Source organism: Colobus angolensis, unplaced genomic scaffold (assembly GCF_000951035.1).
Source record: "Colobus angolensis palliatus isolate OR3802 unplaced genomic scaffold, Cang.pa_1.0 Scaffold708, whole genome shotgun sequence".
Lineage (NCBI taxonomy): Eukaryota > Metazoa > Chordata > Mammalia > Primates > Cercopithecidae > Colobus > Colobus angolensis.
Window position 1 is genome coordinate 87,990 of NW_012120799.1, and position 20,096 is coordinate 108,085.

General features: G+C 40.3%; 1 pseudogene; it reads right to left on the bottom strand.

Annotated features, from left to right (window-relative positions):
* Nucleotides 1-223: 223 nt before the first annotated feature.
* On the bottom strand, nt 224-12,706 carry LOC105501383 (annotated as a pseudogene).
* Nucleotides 12,707-20,096: the final 7,390 nt, after the last annotated feature.

Below are 20,096 nucleotides of genomic sequence, written 5' to 3' on the forward strand. Positions count from 1 at the left end.
ATTATACACACCACATGAAGAGGTCACTAGAGGTATAATTGCCTAGAGAAATTTCCATGCAGATTTTTCCTACAAGCTCATGATGACTAAACCCCACTTAGGTTCCACATTACCCTGTAAGGAGAGCTGAATATTCACCATGCTTAAAAAAAAAAACTAAAAAAACAAAAAACAAAAAAAAAAAACAAGAAAAAAGCTATGCCCTCCCCCAAGCCCCACAGACTCAATCCTTGAGTCCCTGAAGAGCTGAAGAGATAATCTGAAGATCAGCCAAGGGGTCAAAGGTAGCCTTGACGTTGTATCTCTGGAACACGCTCCAGGAAAATGTGGAAACAGCAAATATTAACGGCAAAAAAATAACAGCTAGAATTGATTGGAAACTTACTATATGCCAGGAACTGTTCTGACAACTGTACTTGTCTTCACATAGTCAGTGCTCTAAACTGCCTGCAAGAAGAAGTAGATGACTTTAGTAGTACTATTTCCAAAGAACTAATGGAGAAAGGCGGCAAGAGATGTTAAGTAACATTCTCAGTGTCAACCAGCAATGAGCAGTGTAGCCATGTGGTTCAGAGGCATCATGAACCAGTAGGGTACCCCCAGAAGGACATACATTTGTTAGGCAGGAGTTGGCCAATGCTCCCAATGTGGCCTCCCACTGTGCGATGTTTCCCTCTAGGGTTCCTTATCCAGTCTAAACAATTCATTTGCGTCTTTGGCTTAGGGGAATTGTCAGAAGGCAATCAGTTCAGGGTAGTCATTGACACCAGCTCCTCCAGTTCAAAAGCGTGGATGTCATCCCCAGGTATTATGCCTGGGATGTTCAGGAGCTGGGTCGCCCCTGCTGTCCCATAGTCACAGCTGTGTTAGGTGTGATCTTGGGTTTAGTATTCAGTGTGATTTCAACCTTGGCCGCAGGGTATGACTGTGGGCTCCTCATAGGCAGAGAGACCCACCATCTGTGCTGTCATTGAGTACCTCTGATTCAGTGTCATACTGTGAGACTAGGGACACAGTGCTGACACAGTGCTGATCTTACTTTTGCTGTGTATGCAAGCACTCAACCACTTGGATCAATTTGGACTCATTTTCTTCTTACTGGCCAAATATATGGACATGTGACAAGGCAAACTAACAACAGCACTGGTGAACCTTGTAGCCCTGTTAGCCACAACAAGGCTATTTAGGAACTGCTTGAGCAATTGGCACACTATTTTACTGAATCGTGTATAGTGTTGCCTGGCCAGAATATTGACTAATTCCTTCTGGCATCACACAGAGCAAGAAGCACAGTTTTCAGCATGTACCATTGACTTAGGTTTGACCTTTTCACAGTTGGGTATTCACAAACAGACTTTAGAATTCATTCTACATCTGATACAATTAATTAACATATTTATTACATCAAATAAGTTTTGGAAGTCAAATGCATTTTAAAAGGTAACTTGGTATTTTTACTTGCATTTCAAAAACAGTTATTATTTAATTATAGATGGAATTGTAAAGGTAAATTGAATGAAAAAATAAATTTTGAAGAAAAAGCAGAAATATAACTAGTAAACCAAATTTGTCTGCAATGTAATGCTTGCTTCCTATACTATTTCATTTATTCTTCATAGCAAGTATTTAGTGTAAATATTCTAATTTCTACTTTAGAATGGGGAGATGGTCCCACAGGATATATGTATCTTGTCCACCATCTCAAGGCCAGTGTGCAAGAGGCAGGATAGAAACCCATGGCTATTTCATGCCATAGCCTATAAAGAGACAGTGTAGCTAAGACTCGAGTCCTCTCTCATCAGCAAGTTGCCCTGGTTACTTTCCCCTGTCTACAACCTAGGCCCTCATTCTTTCATCCAGCTCTGCAGCCTAGGAACTTCTCACATACTTTGTGGCAAATGGGATCCCCTACGTTTAATCTCACTTTTTATTTGAATCCTAGCTTTTCAGTCCTTTTGGATAAGAAAATATTTTACAATCTCTGTAATAGGGAGAAATAATTGCTGATTATAATTTCCTTCCCCTCCTTAAGCAGTATGGATTGTGAGTAGGCCCGCAGAATTCTCTCTGTGGATATGAAGATACAAATGGAGCTCAGAGTTGAAATTCCTGTATTATGTATAGTAAGAGGGGTATAAGGCTGGATCAAGGAAGCTTCAGGGGCTTCTGAATGAGATGTGGTGACTGTCAGACTGATGGAGTTTTCTGCAGATGAAAAATAAGATTTGCATGTAATACTATGCAGCCATAAAAAAGAATGAGATCATGTCCTTTGCAGGGACATGGATGAAGCTGGAAGTCATCATCCTCAGCAAACTAATATAGGAACAGACAATAAAACACTGCATGTTCTCACTCATAAGTGGGAGTTCTCACTCATTAGGTAGGGGAGCGAGAGCATTAGGACAAATATCTAACGCATGCAGGGCTTAAAACCTAGATGACGGGTTGATAGGTGCAGCAAACCACATGGCACGTGTATACCTATGTGACAAATCGGCACATTCTGCACATGTATCCGGAAACTTAAAGTAAAATTTAAAGAAAAATGAAAAATGATTTAAAGAGGAAGCAGAATTTCTTTTAGAAATACAGAAGAGGAAGCTTAGCAGTCTAACTACATTAAAGAAGGCTTCGTAGAGAAGGTAACACATGAGCAGAATAAGGGAGAGTAAATGGGAGTTACTCAAGTAAAGAAAGAGGGGTAAGCACATTACAGGCAGAGAAGACAATATATATACAGACAGGGAGGAATAAAATAGCATTGTGTGTGGATGAGAAGTATGAGCAGTCCTTGACAATAGAATGTAAAATGAAAGGTGGAAAGTGGTGATGATTGAAACTAGAAAGATCATAGGAGGGTGGGAAAGAGAGGAAATTTTGTATATCGTTTTGAAAACTTGGAATATATCATACAGAGATATAAAATCAGTGCTAAGTTTTGAGTGATGGGGTTCAGGACACACTACCCCAGAATATGGTCACTGACAGCAATCTAAACAAACCGGCATAGCTGAGTTCTCCCCAGTTAACTATCATTAGATCATGTGTTTTTATCCAATTATACTTCTCCATCACTATCCACTTCTCTATCAAATCTAGAATAAATATACACAAGTTTTCCTGTTTCTTTGTGTTTTCCTTTTCCTACGTAAAACTTATATTAAATAAATGTGCATGCTTTTCTAAAAAAGAAAAGAAAAGAAAATGAGGTTTGGTGCTTCTCCTTCCCTGGATTTTAATAACTTTTAAAGAAAGGTCAGATGTGTTTTCAGCAGATGTTGTGGCATTTTCCATAGGAATTGGGGCATCAGTTCTCTCTGTGTTCCCACAAACTATTCCAAATGACTTTATTATTCAAGTTATATTGTTCTGTAGCACAGTAAAATAGGTATGTTATCATTACGTTTTAAAATGTTTTTGTACCAATGGCTTCATCTCGGAATGCCTGTTAGCTCTATGTGTCATATTTTGGAAAACCCCTCCTTCAATAAAAGAACAAAGTCTTTTATCTTTAACAATGAAAAAATATACATTTTATATATTATCACAGATTTATATAAAAAATGAGATTACCACTAAAGTCAACATATACAACACCAGTTCTACATTCGATGCTATCAGAAGCATTTGCTTTGAGAAAGCGCACTGTGAACTTAGAACTTGAATCTCCATATCTGCTTTTTACTAGAGTCATTTATTGTTAATTTTATGAAAACTCTTAGTCACCTTTTTAAAGGATTAAATGAGGTCAGAAACAATGAAACATAGCTCAGAGAAGTGGCTAATGGATAACACATACTTTATAAATGTGACTTTTTATTATTCCTGTTTTTCTTAAAGAAAAGGTCAATAAATGGAGCTATTGTCATAACTATACACACCTTTGGTTAGTCAACCCATTCACAACCACACACCACAGATCAAAATCATGTAGGCAGGCCCAGCACGGTGGGTCGCACCTGTTATCCCAGGATGTTTGGAGGCCAAGGAGGGAGGATCACTTGAGCCCACGAGTTCAAGATCAGCCTGGGGAACATAGCGAGAACCCATCTCTTTAAAAACTTACGTAGGCAAATTAATAGAATGGCAACTTTTAACTTTTTTTTATACAGAGGTTAATATCAGTACAGAAAAAGGAGCAGGTAGTTTTCAGAGTGACAGCATCATTAGAGGCATTACTGGAGGAAAGACAGCCACCTTATAATATTGGGAGCCGAAAGCCTGAGGATTGTGACCAACTCAGCATTCCACTGGAGGCTATATGATCAAACAGCAAACTGCACCTGCCACCAGAAGGTATGCTGAGGGAAGTCACTCCCTGGTGCCATGCTCCTTGAGGTTATCTAATGGAACATCTGGAGCCTACTGTTCAAAGAATGCAGTCATGGAGACCTGCACTAAGTCAAGCAGCTGACTGACAACCACTCCCTTCTCCCCATCTCCTTTACTCAATAAATACGAAGGGTCTAGAAGCTCAGGGTCCTTGTTCACTAAAAGCAAGGAGCCCCTGATCCCTTCTTCAAAACATACTGTTTTGTCTTTGTCTTTATGCCCATGTTCATCCTTCTTTGTTCAGTTCGGCAAGGTCTGCAGCATTATAAAGTTCAAAGGCATGGGAACCTAGAGCTGCCCCTTCTGTCTTTCTTTTAAGTAAGGTCCAAAGGTAAAAAGGAGATTCAATCCAGAAACAAAAAAACATGGTAAAGGCTATCCCCAAATTATTCAGTCTTGCAGAGATTTCAGTTCCAGAGAATAGAAAGAGGACTTATATCCCAATTCATTTCATGAAGCTAGTGTAACCCAGATACCAAAGTCCAACGAAGAGAATACAGATGCCCCTGACTTGTGATGCTTCCACTTAAAAATTTTCAGCTTTACAATGGCAGATAAAAGAAATGCGTTCAGTGGAAACAGTACTTTGAGTAGCCATATAACCATTACGTTTTTCACTTCCAGGATCGTATTCAATAAATTACATAAGATATTCAAAGTCATGATAAAATAGACTTTGTGTTAGATGATATAACTACAGATGCACAACTATAGGCTAATGTAAGTGTTCTGGGCACACTTAAGGTAGGCCAAGCTAAGCTATGATGTTTGCTAAGTTAGGTATACTGAATGCCTTTTCACCTTACAAAATTTTTAATAAATGATCAATTTATTGGGACATAATCCTATGATAACTTGAGGAGCAGCTATACATAAAATAAAAATATAGGCTAATGTCATTTCTGAGAACACACATACAAATCCTAAACCAATTAGTGATACATAGATTATTCAAAAAGGATAATGTGTCATGACCCGATGTTCCCCCTAGGAATGCAACGTTGGTTTAAACATAGCAACTTACCAATGTAATTCACAATGTTAACAGATTAATAAAGGAAAAAGTCCTGTAATAATCTACATGGATGCATTACAAGTGCTTCATGAAACTCAACATATATTCAAGATAAATAGTCTTAGCAAACGGAAAATAGAATGGAACTCCCTATTCTAATCAAATATATCTATTTTAAAAAGCACAGCAAACATGGTAAAATGTTAAAAAAAATTTCCAGTACCTACTAGGCATAAGAGAAGGATGGCCACAATTACTGGTCCTAATCAGCATTGTATTGGGTGGGTCTGTCCGATGTTGTAAAATAGAAAAAAGGAAAAAGTATACTGTTTGAAATGTGAAAAACAAGCTGTTGTTATTCAAAGATGATATAATTGTGTATGTTGAAAATCAGAAAGGATTTAGAGATAAATTTGGAATAAGGATATTTAGCAAGGTTACTGCATAGAAAACCAATATACAAACATGAAACCTGTTGGTTGAATGGAAGAAAAAAGTGTTTTCTCTGTTCTTGCCCTACAACTAGTAACATGAACGACTTCTGTGACCAAATACATAGGGAGCTTTTCTCCACACACCAAGCAAGCAATCAGTTTTGCAGCATACACCAGCTGGGTATCTTCTCATTCAACTCCAATAAGATGTACCTGGAGATAGCATCAGGTTGCACAGGTTGAGGGCTCAGTCCCACAAGAGGGCCCTGTCAGTTGCCTCAAGCCCTAGGTTGTTTTACTGTGTTTGTGACCTACCAGCTATAAATTGAATTTCCCATGACTCCTACTTGGGTTCAATTAACTTGCTAAAGCATCTCACGACTCAGGGAAACATATACGTTTATGGGTTGATTAAAACAGGATATTAGGGTCGGGAGTGGTGGCTCACACCTGTAATCCCAGCACTTTGGGAGGCTGAGGTAGGCAAATCATGAGGTCAGGAGATGGAGACCATCCTGGCCAACATGGTGAAATCCTGTCTCTACTAAAAATACAAAAATTAGCCGTGTGCGGTGGCACGTGCCTGTAGTACCAGCTACTTGGAAGGCAGAGGCAGGAGAATCATTTGGACCTGGGAATTGGAGGTTGCAGTGAGCCAAGATCACGCCACTGCACCATTGCTCTCCAGCATGGTGACAGAGCAAGACTCCATCTCAAAACAAAACAAAAAACAAAAACAAAACAACAACAACAACAAAAAAAACCAGGATATTAGAGAGGATGCAGCTGAAGAGATGCATAGGATAAGGAATGGGTTAAGGGGCAGGGAGCCATGCCCTCTATGGAAATGCCGTCCTCTGTGTGCACAGCTACCCAGAAGCTCTCTGAACCCTGTCCTTTTGGGTTTTCATGGAGGTTTCCATGATGCAGGTGTGATCAATTAAACCACTGGCTGGCCATTGGTAATCAACTTAACCTTCAGCCCCTCTCCCTTTCCTGAAGGTTTGGGGTGAGACTAAAAGTCCCAGCCCTCTAATCTCCCATCATAAAGCTACCAAGGGGCTGCCAGGCATCAGTCAACTCATTAGCATACAAAAAGACATCACTTTGTGGAGATTCTAAAAATATTAAGAGTTGTATGCCAGGATAGAGGGTAGAGGACTAAATATATATTTATGTATTTCATAATATCACAAGTGTGTATACCAGTGTAATCAGAATACAAATTTTCAAAAATGATACTTTTCCTATTTTTTTAAAACAGAGTCTCACTCTGTCACTCAGGCTGGAGTTGCAGTGGCCTGAACATAACTACCTGCATCCTCGACCTCCTGAGTTCAAGAGATCCTCTCACTTTAACCTCAAGAGTAGCTAGGACTAACGCTACATGTGTACATGCATACATTCATGCATTCATTCATTTATTTTTGGAGTGAGGGGATCTTACTATGTTGCCCAAGCTGGTGTCAGTTTCCTGAGACTCAAGAAATCCTCCTGCCTCAAGCATCCCAAAGTGCTGAGATTACAGGCTTGAGATACCACACTTGGCCACTATTTTCAATAGTTTCAAATATTTCGGAATAAAATGAACAAAAGATGTGCAAGACTTCTTTAGAGAAAGCTGCAAAAGTTTACTTCGATATTTTTAAGTCAAATATCTTAGATAAAAACAGTTCGTGTTGTTTCAGCTTGTCTTCGTTGAAAACTGTGGTTGCCTGTCATCTATAGTAGAAACATAACAGGAGGGAACATTAGTAGCAGAACTGTATTCAGATGACATTAAATGTATGTGAAGGACATGAGAGTTTTGGGTTTATACCATGGGCTGAAACCAGAAGCCTAAGAATAACCTGATGGCTAACATTCAGTTAACCCTCTGTACAGACTTGAAGATAGTCTTCCAAGCATATACATTAGCAACATTTTAAAAACACCCTGCTTTCTGTAGTTCAAGGAAACCAAAAACTGTCTAACTTCAGAACACATTAAATCAAGTGACCTATTGAAAAGTGTCTGAGGGCCAGGCGCGGTGGCTCAAGCCTGTAATCCCAGCACTTTGGGAGGCCGAGACAGGCGGATCACGAGGTCAGGAGATCGAGATCATCCTGGCTAATACGGTGAAACCCCGTCTCTACTAAAAAATACAAAAAAACTAGCCGGGTGACGAGGCGGGCCCCTGTAGTCCCAGCTAGTCGGGAGGCTGAGGCAGGAGAATGGCGTAAACCCGGGAGGCGGAACTTACAGTGAGCTGAGATCCGGCCACTGCACTCCAGCCTGGGTGGCAGAGCAAGAAAAAAAAAGAAAACAAACAAACAAAAAAAGGTGTCTGAAAGTGAAAAGCAAACATTGTATATAGTTTTAATAAAAATATAACCAACACACAACAAACCTAAGAAATAAAAGGAATTTACAAACAACGTATAATGTAATGTAATGTTTTGGCTTGAAATAATAGCCTGGATGTTCAACAAGCTCCTGGGAAACAGTTAATGTTACATTAGGAATTGCGTAAGTGCAGTGAATGGAAAGCCCAGTACTGCATTTGTTTTTTCTCTGTTGCACACAAGTGCAAAAATACTGCTTGGGGCTAGTTTGCCTTCTGTGATCTTTCAGGTATGGTAACCATTTGTCCAAGATTTTCACCTGATATCCTGATATCAATATGGAGAGTCTTTCTTTTTACACTTGAAAGTATTCCCATTGGTAAAATAAATTACATGGTTAGATTCGGTTTAATCTATCACTATTATTTTTAATATCAAAATGGGAAAGAGGCATATACCATGAACAGTAGGGCAAAAAAAAAAAAAAAAAAGAAAGAAATGGAGGGAGAGGAAAATAGAAAAGGAGAGCAAAATATCTAGAAAAGCCAAATAATTGTTTCTAAAAGTTAAGCGTTTTTGAGGGATAAGTGGTAAGTTTCAGAAGTTCTTCCACAGTCTTTATGATGTTTAGATATTCAGGTATTACTGGAATAGATTAACTGATGTGTGTGTCTCTAGCATATCAATCATTTCATTCATATTTTCAAAATATTAGAGTTCAAGAATGTATTCACTTTCCATTATACCATATATTCAGTATCTGTTAGGGTCTTGTTCATATTCCATGCTGAGCATTTTCCATTTTCTTCAAAAGTGTGTAAACTATTACTCTATTCACAGATACTTTTCAAAAGAACAATCTTTTAAATTTATTACTTTTGGATTACATTTCCTCTTACTAATGATTCATAGCTGTCACTTATTAAGTACCTCTTTCCTTTTCCCTTAGATTTATTCTATTGTTATTTATTATTTTCATTTTTTATTATTTTCCTTTATCCTGTAATTTGCTAACTATTTTAATAAGATAATCATTTAAGACTATAAGATTCCTAAGAATGCAGTTGAGGTTTGTTCAACGGGCTCCTGGAAATAATTGAAAATTATCTTTCAATGTAAATAGTCTAATGGAATGGTTCAGCAGTGTAGAGTAAAAACATTTAGGTAATTTCTTCCATAAACATGGAATGCTTCCTATAAATTCAGAAGTTCTTCTGATTAACAGTTGCCAATTTGAAAAATGTGTGGAAAAGATACTTTCATCAAACAAGTTGCCCACTCATTTTCTCTTTCTTTCCTTCTTCCCTCCCTCCCTCCCTCCCTCCTTCCTTCCTTCCTTCCTTTCTTCTTTCTTCTTTTTTTTTTTTTGACAGAGTCTCACTCTGTCAGCAGACTAGAGTGCAGTGGTGCGATTTTGACTCACTGCAACCTCTGCCTCCCGGGTTCAAGCCATATTCCTGCCTCAGCCTCTCGAGTAGCTGGGACTACAGGCGTGCACCACCATGCCCAGCTAATTTTTGTATTTTTAGTAGAGACGGAATTTCACCATGTTTGCCAGGATGGTCTTGATCTCTTGACTTTGTGACCTTGTGTTCTGCCCACCTTGGCCTCCCAAAGAGCTGGGATTACAGGCGTGAGCCACCGTGCCCGGCCTGCCCACTCATTTTCTTAGAAACCATGAAATCTCAACTCAGATATTATAACTGGACTGAAACTGATTGTTATGAAAAACAAATCATATCTTTGTATTCTATCCAATAGAACACGAGAATACAGAAATCAACTTTGAAACAGATTTTAATATATCTGATTTGCATTTACTATTTTCAATAACAGCAAAAGATGGGTGTAGAATTTATGGAATTGATCCAGAATCTCACAAATAATGTTAGAGCTGGTACTAGAATCTGCTTAGGTTGCTCAGGATATTTCACACAAACTGGTATTAGAAATGTATTATGTATTTTTTAAAAGCAGAAATGAGAAAAGAATCTGAAAATTGTTAGCTGTTGGGTATAATCAGAAGTAAGAATATGCTTTGATATTTGATGATTCGATATGGCTTTGACCCAATTTGTGTCTGTATCTGACAGTGTTTAAGTCTCGCAGTCAGGCAGCTGGAGTCTGAACAACCTTTCAAAGAAAGTCTGCATTTGAACTCTGATTTTAAAGGGGTAGTGATGTTCTCTCTTACTATTGAAAGTATAATATTGTGAAAAACAGAAAGCATATAAGTTTGCATCTTAATGGATAGCATACCTCTTTCTGGCATTTTAAATTGCTCTGATTTTGGCAGAAGCTTCCCCTGGTCATCAGGACCATTTCTGCATTCATCCCCAGTCTTTGACTGAGACAACTCCTGGTGATCAGCTTTCAGGTCAGGCACTTAAAAATACAAAGATTATCAAATGAAGCAGGCAAACAAGAAAGATAATGATAATATTCTTTTCCTCAGTGTTATGAAATAAAAGGCTGTAGGCTATTGTGGCAATAAATGTGATGCAAAGATGCCCCACCTTTGTTTTCCTGTATTATGAAATCTTATCTTAAATGACAATCTGAGGAAAAATCAGACCACACTTACATTTCCTATACTTTACCATTGTGTATTATAAACAGTGAGTATCAGCTATCCAGGAAATCTGAAGACTGCCCAATGGATAGCATTTTAATCATAACATAAATGTAATTTTCTGAAAGATTAGATGAATGTATTGGTAAGCCTATGGCAAATCTTACAGTCCTGACACTCATCACCTGTTGAGGTAACTTGAACATTTTTTGGTTAAAATTAAACAAACTTAGGTCCAAAGGCCCTATATGTAACTTTCCATAAATGAATCGCATTCAGAAAAAAAGTACTAAATATAACCGCAAAATCACTGTCTTCCACAAGAGTACAGGAACTTGAGTGAAAAAAAATTAATGGGTATTGTTGACAGTCATATTCTGGAACCCCCTTAACAGTGAATTGCTAAAATAATCCATGACCCAAGTTCTGTCGGTGTTTAACTTCAAAATACTATCTGTTGAGGAAATAATTTCTGTTTCATGATAATCTTATCGTACTTTGAGTTTTCTAATTATAAAAGTTTAAACAACTATTAAAAAGTCTCTTAAAAATATACTAATATAGCTACCTGTATGCCAATGTCCTGAATTATCCAGCTTTTACCAAACATACTGTCAAAAATGCAGAGCAAAGGAAACAATGGCTGTCATTCATTGAGATCTTTTCTGGAGTTGCTATCCTGCTTCACGGAACTGTGTTTTGTCCTGAGCCAATACTGAAGTACCTTGCAGTACAGACACATTGAAGCATGAACATTTTAAGCAAAATCATTCACGTTTTCTAACACAGATGGTAGGAAGAACACAAACCTTGGAATGAAACATGAATTCTTTCTCCATGAGTCAAGTGTTCTTGGTAAGCCTCCATTTCAGAGCCTCAGTTTTCTTATTTATAAAATGGGACTAATATCCTTATGCAAATGGACTTTATTCAGAGTGTTATAAGGTAGGGTGACTTGGCATTCTACATGCTATTAAAGGGTGCATACAATACTGTGGACACCACAGCTGAGAAGATCAGACAACATTCTAAGAAGATCAAACTAGTGAAATTTTGTACACCACATTAAACAGTTTCATCTGATTTAGCAAGGACTGTATTTTCAAGCATGCAAAATAAACCTTGAAGAAAAAGAGAAGATTCATTGTATCCAGGGACTGCATGAAGCTGCAAACTATACTCTTCACTTTTCCAGCCAACTTTCGGCAAGTGTTTGAGATCTTTTTCTAATGTTTTCTTTCCTCCTGTTACCGGTTTATGGCAAAATGCATGACGCACATATAGGCCTCTTCTGCCCACTGGACCCCCACCCACCGTAGATAGTATTCCTTCCCTTCCTAGCACCTTGAATCTCAGTTGCACCCCTGATCTTCTCTCTCCTGACCAGGTGTAGGATTCCGACTTTCAGTTGGTGGTTCCTCTTGCTGAGGTTTCTCATCACTGGGCTCCTGGAACCAGAGGTGTGTGTGTGTGCAGATAAAAAGTTTTGTTATCAATACATTTCAATAATATAAATATACAGAATACATAGATATTTCTGATCATGAGTCTAAAGACATTTCTCCAACACTCTTCCACATACTTATACTTCATAAAGTTACTCTTCCCACAGAGAGGTTACTCTAAGACAGTTACCCTCAAGGGCCTTGGAAGCTGTTTTAATCTATGTTGGGATGAATGTGTGTAATCTTTTGCAAATAAGCATGAGAAGGAAATCATGGGAAAAAAATCTGGGGAACACACGATCATCCATCCAGACAACAAAAGAATTTAATTCTCTTGGATTAGTCTTTCCTTCATGAGATGCCATGATCATTTTTATAGCATGGGAGACCTTTATCAGTGAATCTATACTGGTTCAACAACAATTAAAAAACATATTTTTGTAACAAGTTACAAAAATAACTTTCTGCTAATAGAAAACATCAAAGGTTAAGATACTCACCGGCAGAGGCCCAATCAGCTCAGGAGGTGGTACACTTCTCCTTGGTCTAGGCCTATATGTTCATCTTCCTCGCCAAATCATATTTCACACTGCAAACAGAATACTGTGAATTGGTAAATGCACTTGAAAGGACAGCTGTATTTGACCACTTCCATGACCAAACGTTAACTTGTCATTTTTTAAAAAGTTTATAAATACTTTCAAACTAAGTCTCAGGGTAAGTGTAAGTGTGTGCCTTCCAAATGCTTGCAAAGCCACTTCAGTTGGTCGAGCTAGATGAGCAATGCCTTATAGCTCCTGGCAAAAGACACAGGATATTTCCGATGAGGTTTGGTTTCACAACTGAACTTTCCTCCATGGAGGCATTTAGGAAAATACAGCCAGAGAATTAAAACTACAGTGACCATGGCTTTTGTCACACACCCATTTGCTAGGCCCATTGCCCCCCTAAAATCAAGTTTTGTTGGAATGCAGAGCCCTGCCCATTCAAATCTCCACAGTGGAGTTGAGAAGTTGCCACACAGCACTGGGCCCTCTTCACTGTACACCTCTGCCAGGCTCTCTACAGACTTCAAGGCCACAGTCACCAACCCGCAGCGCTCCCAGTTCCCTTCCTTAATGCCCACCCCTCTCCTTCTTGGGTCGCCACGGAGGAGTCTGGAATCTGTCCTCTGTCGAGGGTTTCAGAGACTCAGATAACCTGCCTCAGCATCCCCAGCACTCACCCCATCTTCATTTGACCCTTATCAACTACTCAGCTCACCTTCTTCCCTCATTCTAACCCCACCACAACAAGGCCCACATTGGTGCCACCTCACGAGGAGAAGGGCGAGCACCTTGAGACCCTTTGGCCTCTGAGGCCACGTACCACCCTGCCTTACACTCCAGACGGCCGCTGGCTCCTCCTCACTCTCATTCACACTTCAAGCTCTGGGAGGACTGGCCTGCGGACCTACCGGCTGCATCTCAGCAGGACAGAAAAAGTCCTGACAGCAGGAACGCGACCCTCACACCTTCACAGATCCCTGGCGTTCACCACATGGGCAAGGGGTCCTACGGGAGGATGCCCAGTGAACATGTGCAGTGAGGTCAGTGCCTGCCTAGTGGGTTGTGGCGCCCCTCCTCGCCCCACCCCGGCTCGCGCTGCGCAGTCCTCTGCCCTCTCCTAGGTTCCCACTGAAGACTTCGGAATGTGTCTTCTGGGGGCGGTTTCATATGCCTCTGGGACTCAAATACCACAAATAGTTTCCCCCTTCAAAACTCACTCCATGTTCACTAGGTCCTCCTCCCCTCTATGGCCCTCCTTCCTCCCCTGTCTGGGATCCCCACGACAGAAAGGCCATGGCTGCATCACGCCGCCTGTTAGGAGGACAGGAACCTCAAGGCCCTTCCCCGTCGGAGGCCATAGACCGCATCGGCGGGCTCCTCCTCACACTCTCTCACACGTCAAATCTGGGAAGACTGATCTGCGGACCTACTGCCTGACTCCTAGCCAACAGCATAGAGGGAAGTCACGATGTCTCCTTGCGCAGCTCTGCAGGGACAGAAGGCAGACAGCAAGGCACATGGACAAGAGACTTGGGCAGCAAGGGGCGTACACACTGAGTCAGGCACATGCAAGGCCAGCTGGGGTTTTCCCTCTCTCCCTCAGCCCGCATCCCTAAGGTGTTTGTAGTAGAAGGAAAGAAACTAAGAGGCTTTGTTCTCTCTCTTGCCCTACCGTTCTCATGCATCCAGAAACACTGGGAACACATAGGTGACAGTCCCATGTCACCATTAGTGGAGGATGTGGTTCAGAAAGACCTTTTGTGACAGAAATAAATTACTTTAATGTTTATACATGCTTTTTTCTCATTTATATATGCATGGGTGCCTGCCATGTTGCAGGAAATATCTGAGATGCTGAAAATGTGAAGACCAACGAACCACACGTGGTATGTACCATGGAGGTTACTACACTGTGGTGGGGAAACAAACAGTTAAACCGAAGAGCAGTTGAGCTGCGATGGAGAAACACGGGGAACAGATCCAGGGGAATAAAGAACAATGAATGTAGTGGCCAAGAAGCAGGGCGAAACAACACAATTTCTCAAGAAGATATTTCTCCATTGCCTTTGCACCTTTTTTGAAAATGAGTTTATCATGTCTGTGAACCTATTTCTGGAATCCATTCTGATCTGTTGATTTTTCCCTAGTACCACGTTCTCTGGGTTACTACAGAATTAACATGACTCTTGATATTAGGTAGTGTGAGCTCCCCAAAGTTATAGTTCAGAATCGCTTTGGTTATTCTGATTCGTTTTCCTTTCTATATGATTTTGAAAAATGACTCCAATGAAGTGGATTGTATAAATTCATGCAGTTTCCCTTTGAAGGGCAGCAGATCAACGTGTTAGTGGCTACAGGAGAACATGGGGGAAGAAGGTGAGTTCCCCCTTAGCTTGGGGAATTATCTCATTTAGAGGGAGCAGTTGGTAGTTCAGGAGAGAGGAATGATCATTGCAGGAGCAAAACTCCTGAGAAGATGAGAGACATGGGATCCTGAGCTGAGGTGAGGGACTGACATCAGTTAGGAGCATTGTATGCAGAAGGGTGATGGAGAATGCCACGGCAAGCATGGGCAGACTGGGTTTGGGAAGCTCTAAGAGTTCCCAGCAGATCGCTTCTCTCCTCTGAATGCATCATTACGGGAGGTCATTCAAATGGAAGAGAGTTTGTAGCATTGTGTGGGTGTTTATATAACTATAGAGAAAGTTTCTGTCATCTCAGAGAATACATCCATCATCATTAACAGAATATTCCTAGAAATATGAATGTTGAAGGTGCTTTTGGCAAGCTCTCAGACAGGAATGGGGAACATGTTATTGGAAATGTGGACACACAATCCTTGTAAGAAAGCGGCAGAGGATTTGGCTAGAATGCATTCTCTTATATGCAGAGTAGGACTTGTAAGTGACGAAATTGCATATGTAGCTAAGAACATTTCTAAGCAAAGTATTGAAGTTGTGGCCTGGTTTCTCCTCGCTGCTGGTTGCAAAATGCAAGGGAGGAGAAATAAATCAACAGCAGAACTGCTGAGCAAAAAGGAATCAGACCTTGATTATTTAGAAGACTCTCAGCCTATCCAGATAGCAAGCTCTGGAAATAGGGCCAAGGGTGTAGTGGGACAATTGATTGCTAAAGAAATGAGGTATGTGAGTCACGGATCCAGTCAACCATCTGAGCAGAATGCAGGGAAGGAGATGCATTTATCCAGGAAAGATCTATGGAGGACCCAGTGACTGTTGGCATGGACGCCATGAATTGCATCAGAGGCCAGCATGTTTTGGGGATTTTATACCAAAGGAAGCACAGCCAGCCTGGAATGAAAGGAATAGAAATGGGACAAAATAAAGGAAGAGTGACTTTGAGGCTAGAGCTACAGATGCAGAGGCTGGCAAGCTGCTGCTGCCTCTGTAGGCCAAGAGAGCAGCGACCTGGGGGACAGGAATCCAGACGCTTCCTCCTGAGCTCCAGATGGCAGAGCCACCTCCTCGATTTCAGGGAACAGGGCTTCTGCCCAGGGTCGAGGGAGCAGGGCTAACACTCAGGTCCAAGAGGGCAAAACTGCCACCACAGTAGGCCCAGAGGACACAGCATCAAGCCAAAGAGGACCATTCGGAAGCCTTAAAATCTCATGGAATTTGCCCTGCTAGGTTTCATACTTGCTTGTTTCCCATGACTGCTTTTCTTCTTCCATCTTCTCCATTTTGGAATGGGAATGTTTCTCCTATGCCTGCACCTTCAGGCTGCTTGAAAGCAGATAACGTCTTGTCTGGTTTCACAAGTTCACAGATGGAAAAAATTTTGTCCCAGGATACAACATACTCTGAATCTCACCCTTTCCTGATTTTGATTATATTTGAATGATATTTGGGATTTAAAGTTGATGCGAGAAAGAATTTTGAGGATGTTGAGATGAAGTGAATGCATTTTAGATGTGAGAGGACATGAATTTTGAGGTGCCAGATGGTGGATTTTTATGTGTTAAATCATGCCCCCTTCAGAAATTTATTCAGGCATAAATCATAGATACTGTACTGTTCCAGACCACCACAATAAGCAAGTCACACACATTTTTTTGGTTTCCTAGTGCATATAAACGTGATGTTTATTTTATGTTCTCACTCACAAGTGGGAACTAAGCTATGTGGATGCAAAGGCGTAAGAATGATACAATTGACTTTGAGGACTCAGGGGAAAGGGTGGGATGGGGGTGAGGGATAAAGGACTAGAAATTGGGTTCAGTGTATACTGCTCAGGTGATGGGTGCACCAAAATCTGACAAATCACCACTAGAGAACTTACTCATATAACAAAATACCACCTGTTTCCCAAAAACCTATTGAAATAAAATATTTTAAAAATAATAAAATAAAATAAAATAAAAGTGATGTTTACACTACACTACAATCTGTTAACTGTGCAATAGTATTATGTCAAAAAAAGTACAATGTATCAAGCTTCTTGTGTATGTTTGCTACCTTAATTGGAAAATACTGTATTGCTAAAACATGCTAAAGATCACCTGAGCCTTCAGAGAGTTGTAACTTTTGGACTGGTAGAGGGTGTTGTCTGGATGTACATGGCTGCTGACCGACTAGGGTGCTGGTTTTTGAATGTCGGGTGGCTGTGGCAATTTATTTTCTTTTTTATTTACTTTGTAACAAGCCAATACTACATGGAGGGCTGTGGCAATTTCTTAAAATAAGACAACAATGAAATTTCCTCCACTGATGGACCCTTCCTTTCAAGAAAAATTTCTCCACAACAGGCAATGCTGCTTGATAGCATTTTACCTACAGCAGAACTCCTTTATAAATTAGTCAGATCTCTCAAATCCTGCCATTACCTAATCAACTCATCCTTTGCTGTCATTTCCACAGTGTCCAAAGCATCTTCACCGCGAGTAGATTTCACCGCAAGAAACTACTCTCTTCATGCATCCATAAGAAGCAACTCCTCACAAGTTAAAGTTTTATCATGAGATGGCAGTAGTTGAGTCACCGCTTCACGTTCCACCCTTGTTCTCTTGCTATTTCCACCATGTTGGCAGGTACTTCATCCACTGGAGCCGTGAACCTCTCACAACCATCCATGAGGGAATACACGGTCTGCTGTCGTTATGTGGGGTGTTCTCTATGTGTCACTTAGATCCAGTTAGGCCATGGTGCCATTCAGTTCATCTATATGTTGCTGACTTTTTTCCATTGGTTCTGTCTGATTTGATTATGTATTTTAAAGCTTTGTAGTTGAGTTCTGTGCAAAAAAAGAGGTAATATAGCAGGTCTGAAACTGCTATCCTTAGAAAAGCCAGCTTGTAAGACTGGCCCTTGCCTGCCATCTGTGAACTTGATTTTGGGAGGTTTCCCACCATTCTCCATCTGATAAGAGTGGTTTACTCTTCCAAAACTGTTTGCTCAAGCAATGTGTTTTATGTTGAACATCAGCCTCCCTTCTAGGAATCTGAAATGTTATTGCCTGCTAGGCAGAGAGTGCCTATGTGACCAGTCCCCAGTAAAAATCTGGGGCACTCAGTTTCTAATGAGCTTCCCTGGTAGATAACATTTTACACATGTTATCATGGTTCATTGCTGGAGAGACAAATTGTGTGACTCCATTGGGAAGGGACTCTTGGCAGCTTTTGCTGGTTCCCACCAGACTTTGCCCAGTGGTCTTTCCCCATTACTGATTTGGCTCAGTATTCTTTTGCTGTAATAAGTCTTAGTCATGAGCACACCTATACATTGGGTCCTTATAGGCAATCACTGGAAGTGAGGGTGGTCTTGGGGATCCCTGACACACTGGCAGCAACAGTGTGATTCACCAGCAAGACCCTGACTCACTAAAATATGATGAAAGCCTTCTTTGAATAAAGAATGAAGAAGCAGACATGATGAAGCTGTACTGGGAGACTGTGGATTTGCCCCTAATAGGAAGCAGCAGCCAAGCTGTTGTCTGTTGTGAAAAATACATGTACTCACAGCATTTCACAGTAATCCCTCCAACGGCATGAGAGTTGGCCCACTGGATCCCTGAGCCGCTGTTCTATGCTGAATAATGCAGTGGCAGGGGGTGGGGGGCAGCGGGGGAAAGGTGCAGCCAGGTGCTGCCTTTGGCTTTTGTTTTCTCCTTCAGGCAGGAGGAGAAAGTACTCAAATGTTGCCAAAGCTGAGCTTTTAGTAGGCAAAAATCCTGAAAGTTTGATTGCTCTTTCCTCCAAGTGGGAGAGAAAACATCAGTTTTCTGGGCTTAAGTAAAGACTTAGATAAAGGAAAAAAATGGAGGGGGCAAACAGGCCAGGTACAGTGGCTCACACCTACAATCCCAGCAAATTGGGAGTCTGAGACAGGACAATCACTTGAAGCCAGGAGTTTGATACCAGCCTGGACAACATAGTGAGACCTCACATCTGCAAAATTTTAAAAATTAGCTGAGCATGGTAGCACCCATATGTAGTCCCAGCTACTCAGGAGGCTGAGGTGGGAGAATCACTGAACCACAGAAAGTCAAGGCTGCAGTGAGCTGTTATCATGCCACTACCCTCCAATCTGGGTGAGGCAGCAAAGCTTTGTCTCAAAAAAATAAATTCATTGGTGACGTAATAAAAGACCAATGATACTAATATTTTCTGAGCTAAATCATGAGATGGTATCAATTTATTCAGATCCAGAGTCAGAGGAAATGGACAATGGGGAAAGAGATTGGAGTGTGGAGGGGAGGTGAAGGTGTGTGGGGCAGGGAGAGAGGTCTGGGGCAGACAGGGGCAAGGAATAATGGGGAAGAGCAGAAAGCAGAAGTTCAGAGATGTGAGAATAGAAGCTCACACTTCTGGATAATTACTCTAAGCCATATATTTTAGTGCTTCTCTCTCTCTCTCTCTCCCCCCCATTTATATATATATATATATATATACACACACACACACACACACACACTATATTACACACACACACACACTATATTTTAAATTATATATATATATATACACATACACATATCAATCACTTAGTGCTCATAGCAACACTGTCAGATGTGTGTTACTAATGTTTTTTTTTGTTTTTTTGTTTTTTTCGTTTTTTTACCAGAGAAGCATTTTCTATATATTTTTCAATAATAGAAATTAACATATGCACATACACAAACACTCAGACCAATTTCATCTTGAGTTGCATTCTTAGTTATATGGTACTTTTTAAGTATATATATGTGTGTCTATATATACACATATATGTATATATGCAGATATGTATATGCATACATATATCTACATGTATGCATAAACATATATGCATATCTACATATATACATTTATATATACACATATGTATACACATATGCATTCATATATACATATATGTATCTACATTTATATATACATATACACATATATGTATATACACATTTATATACATATATGTGTATATGTATA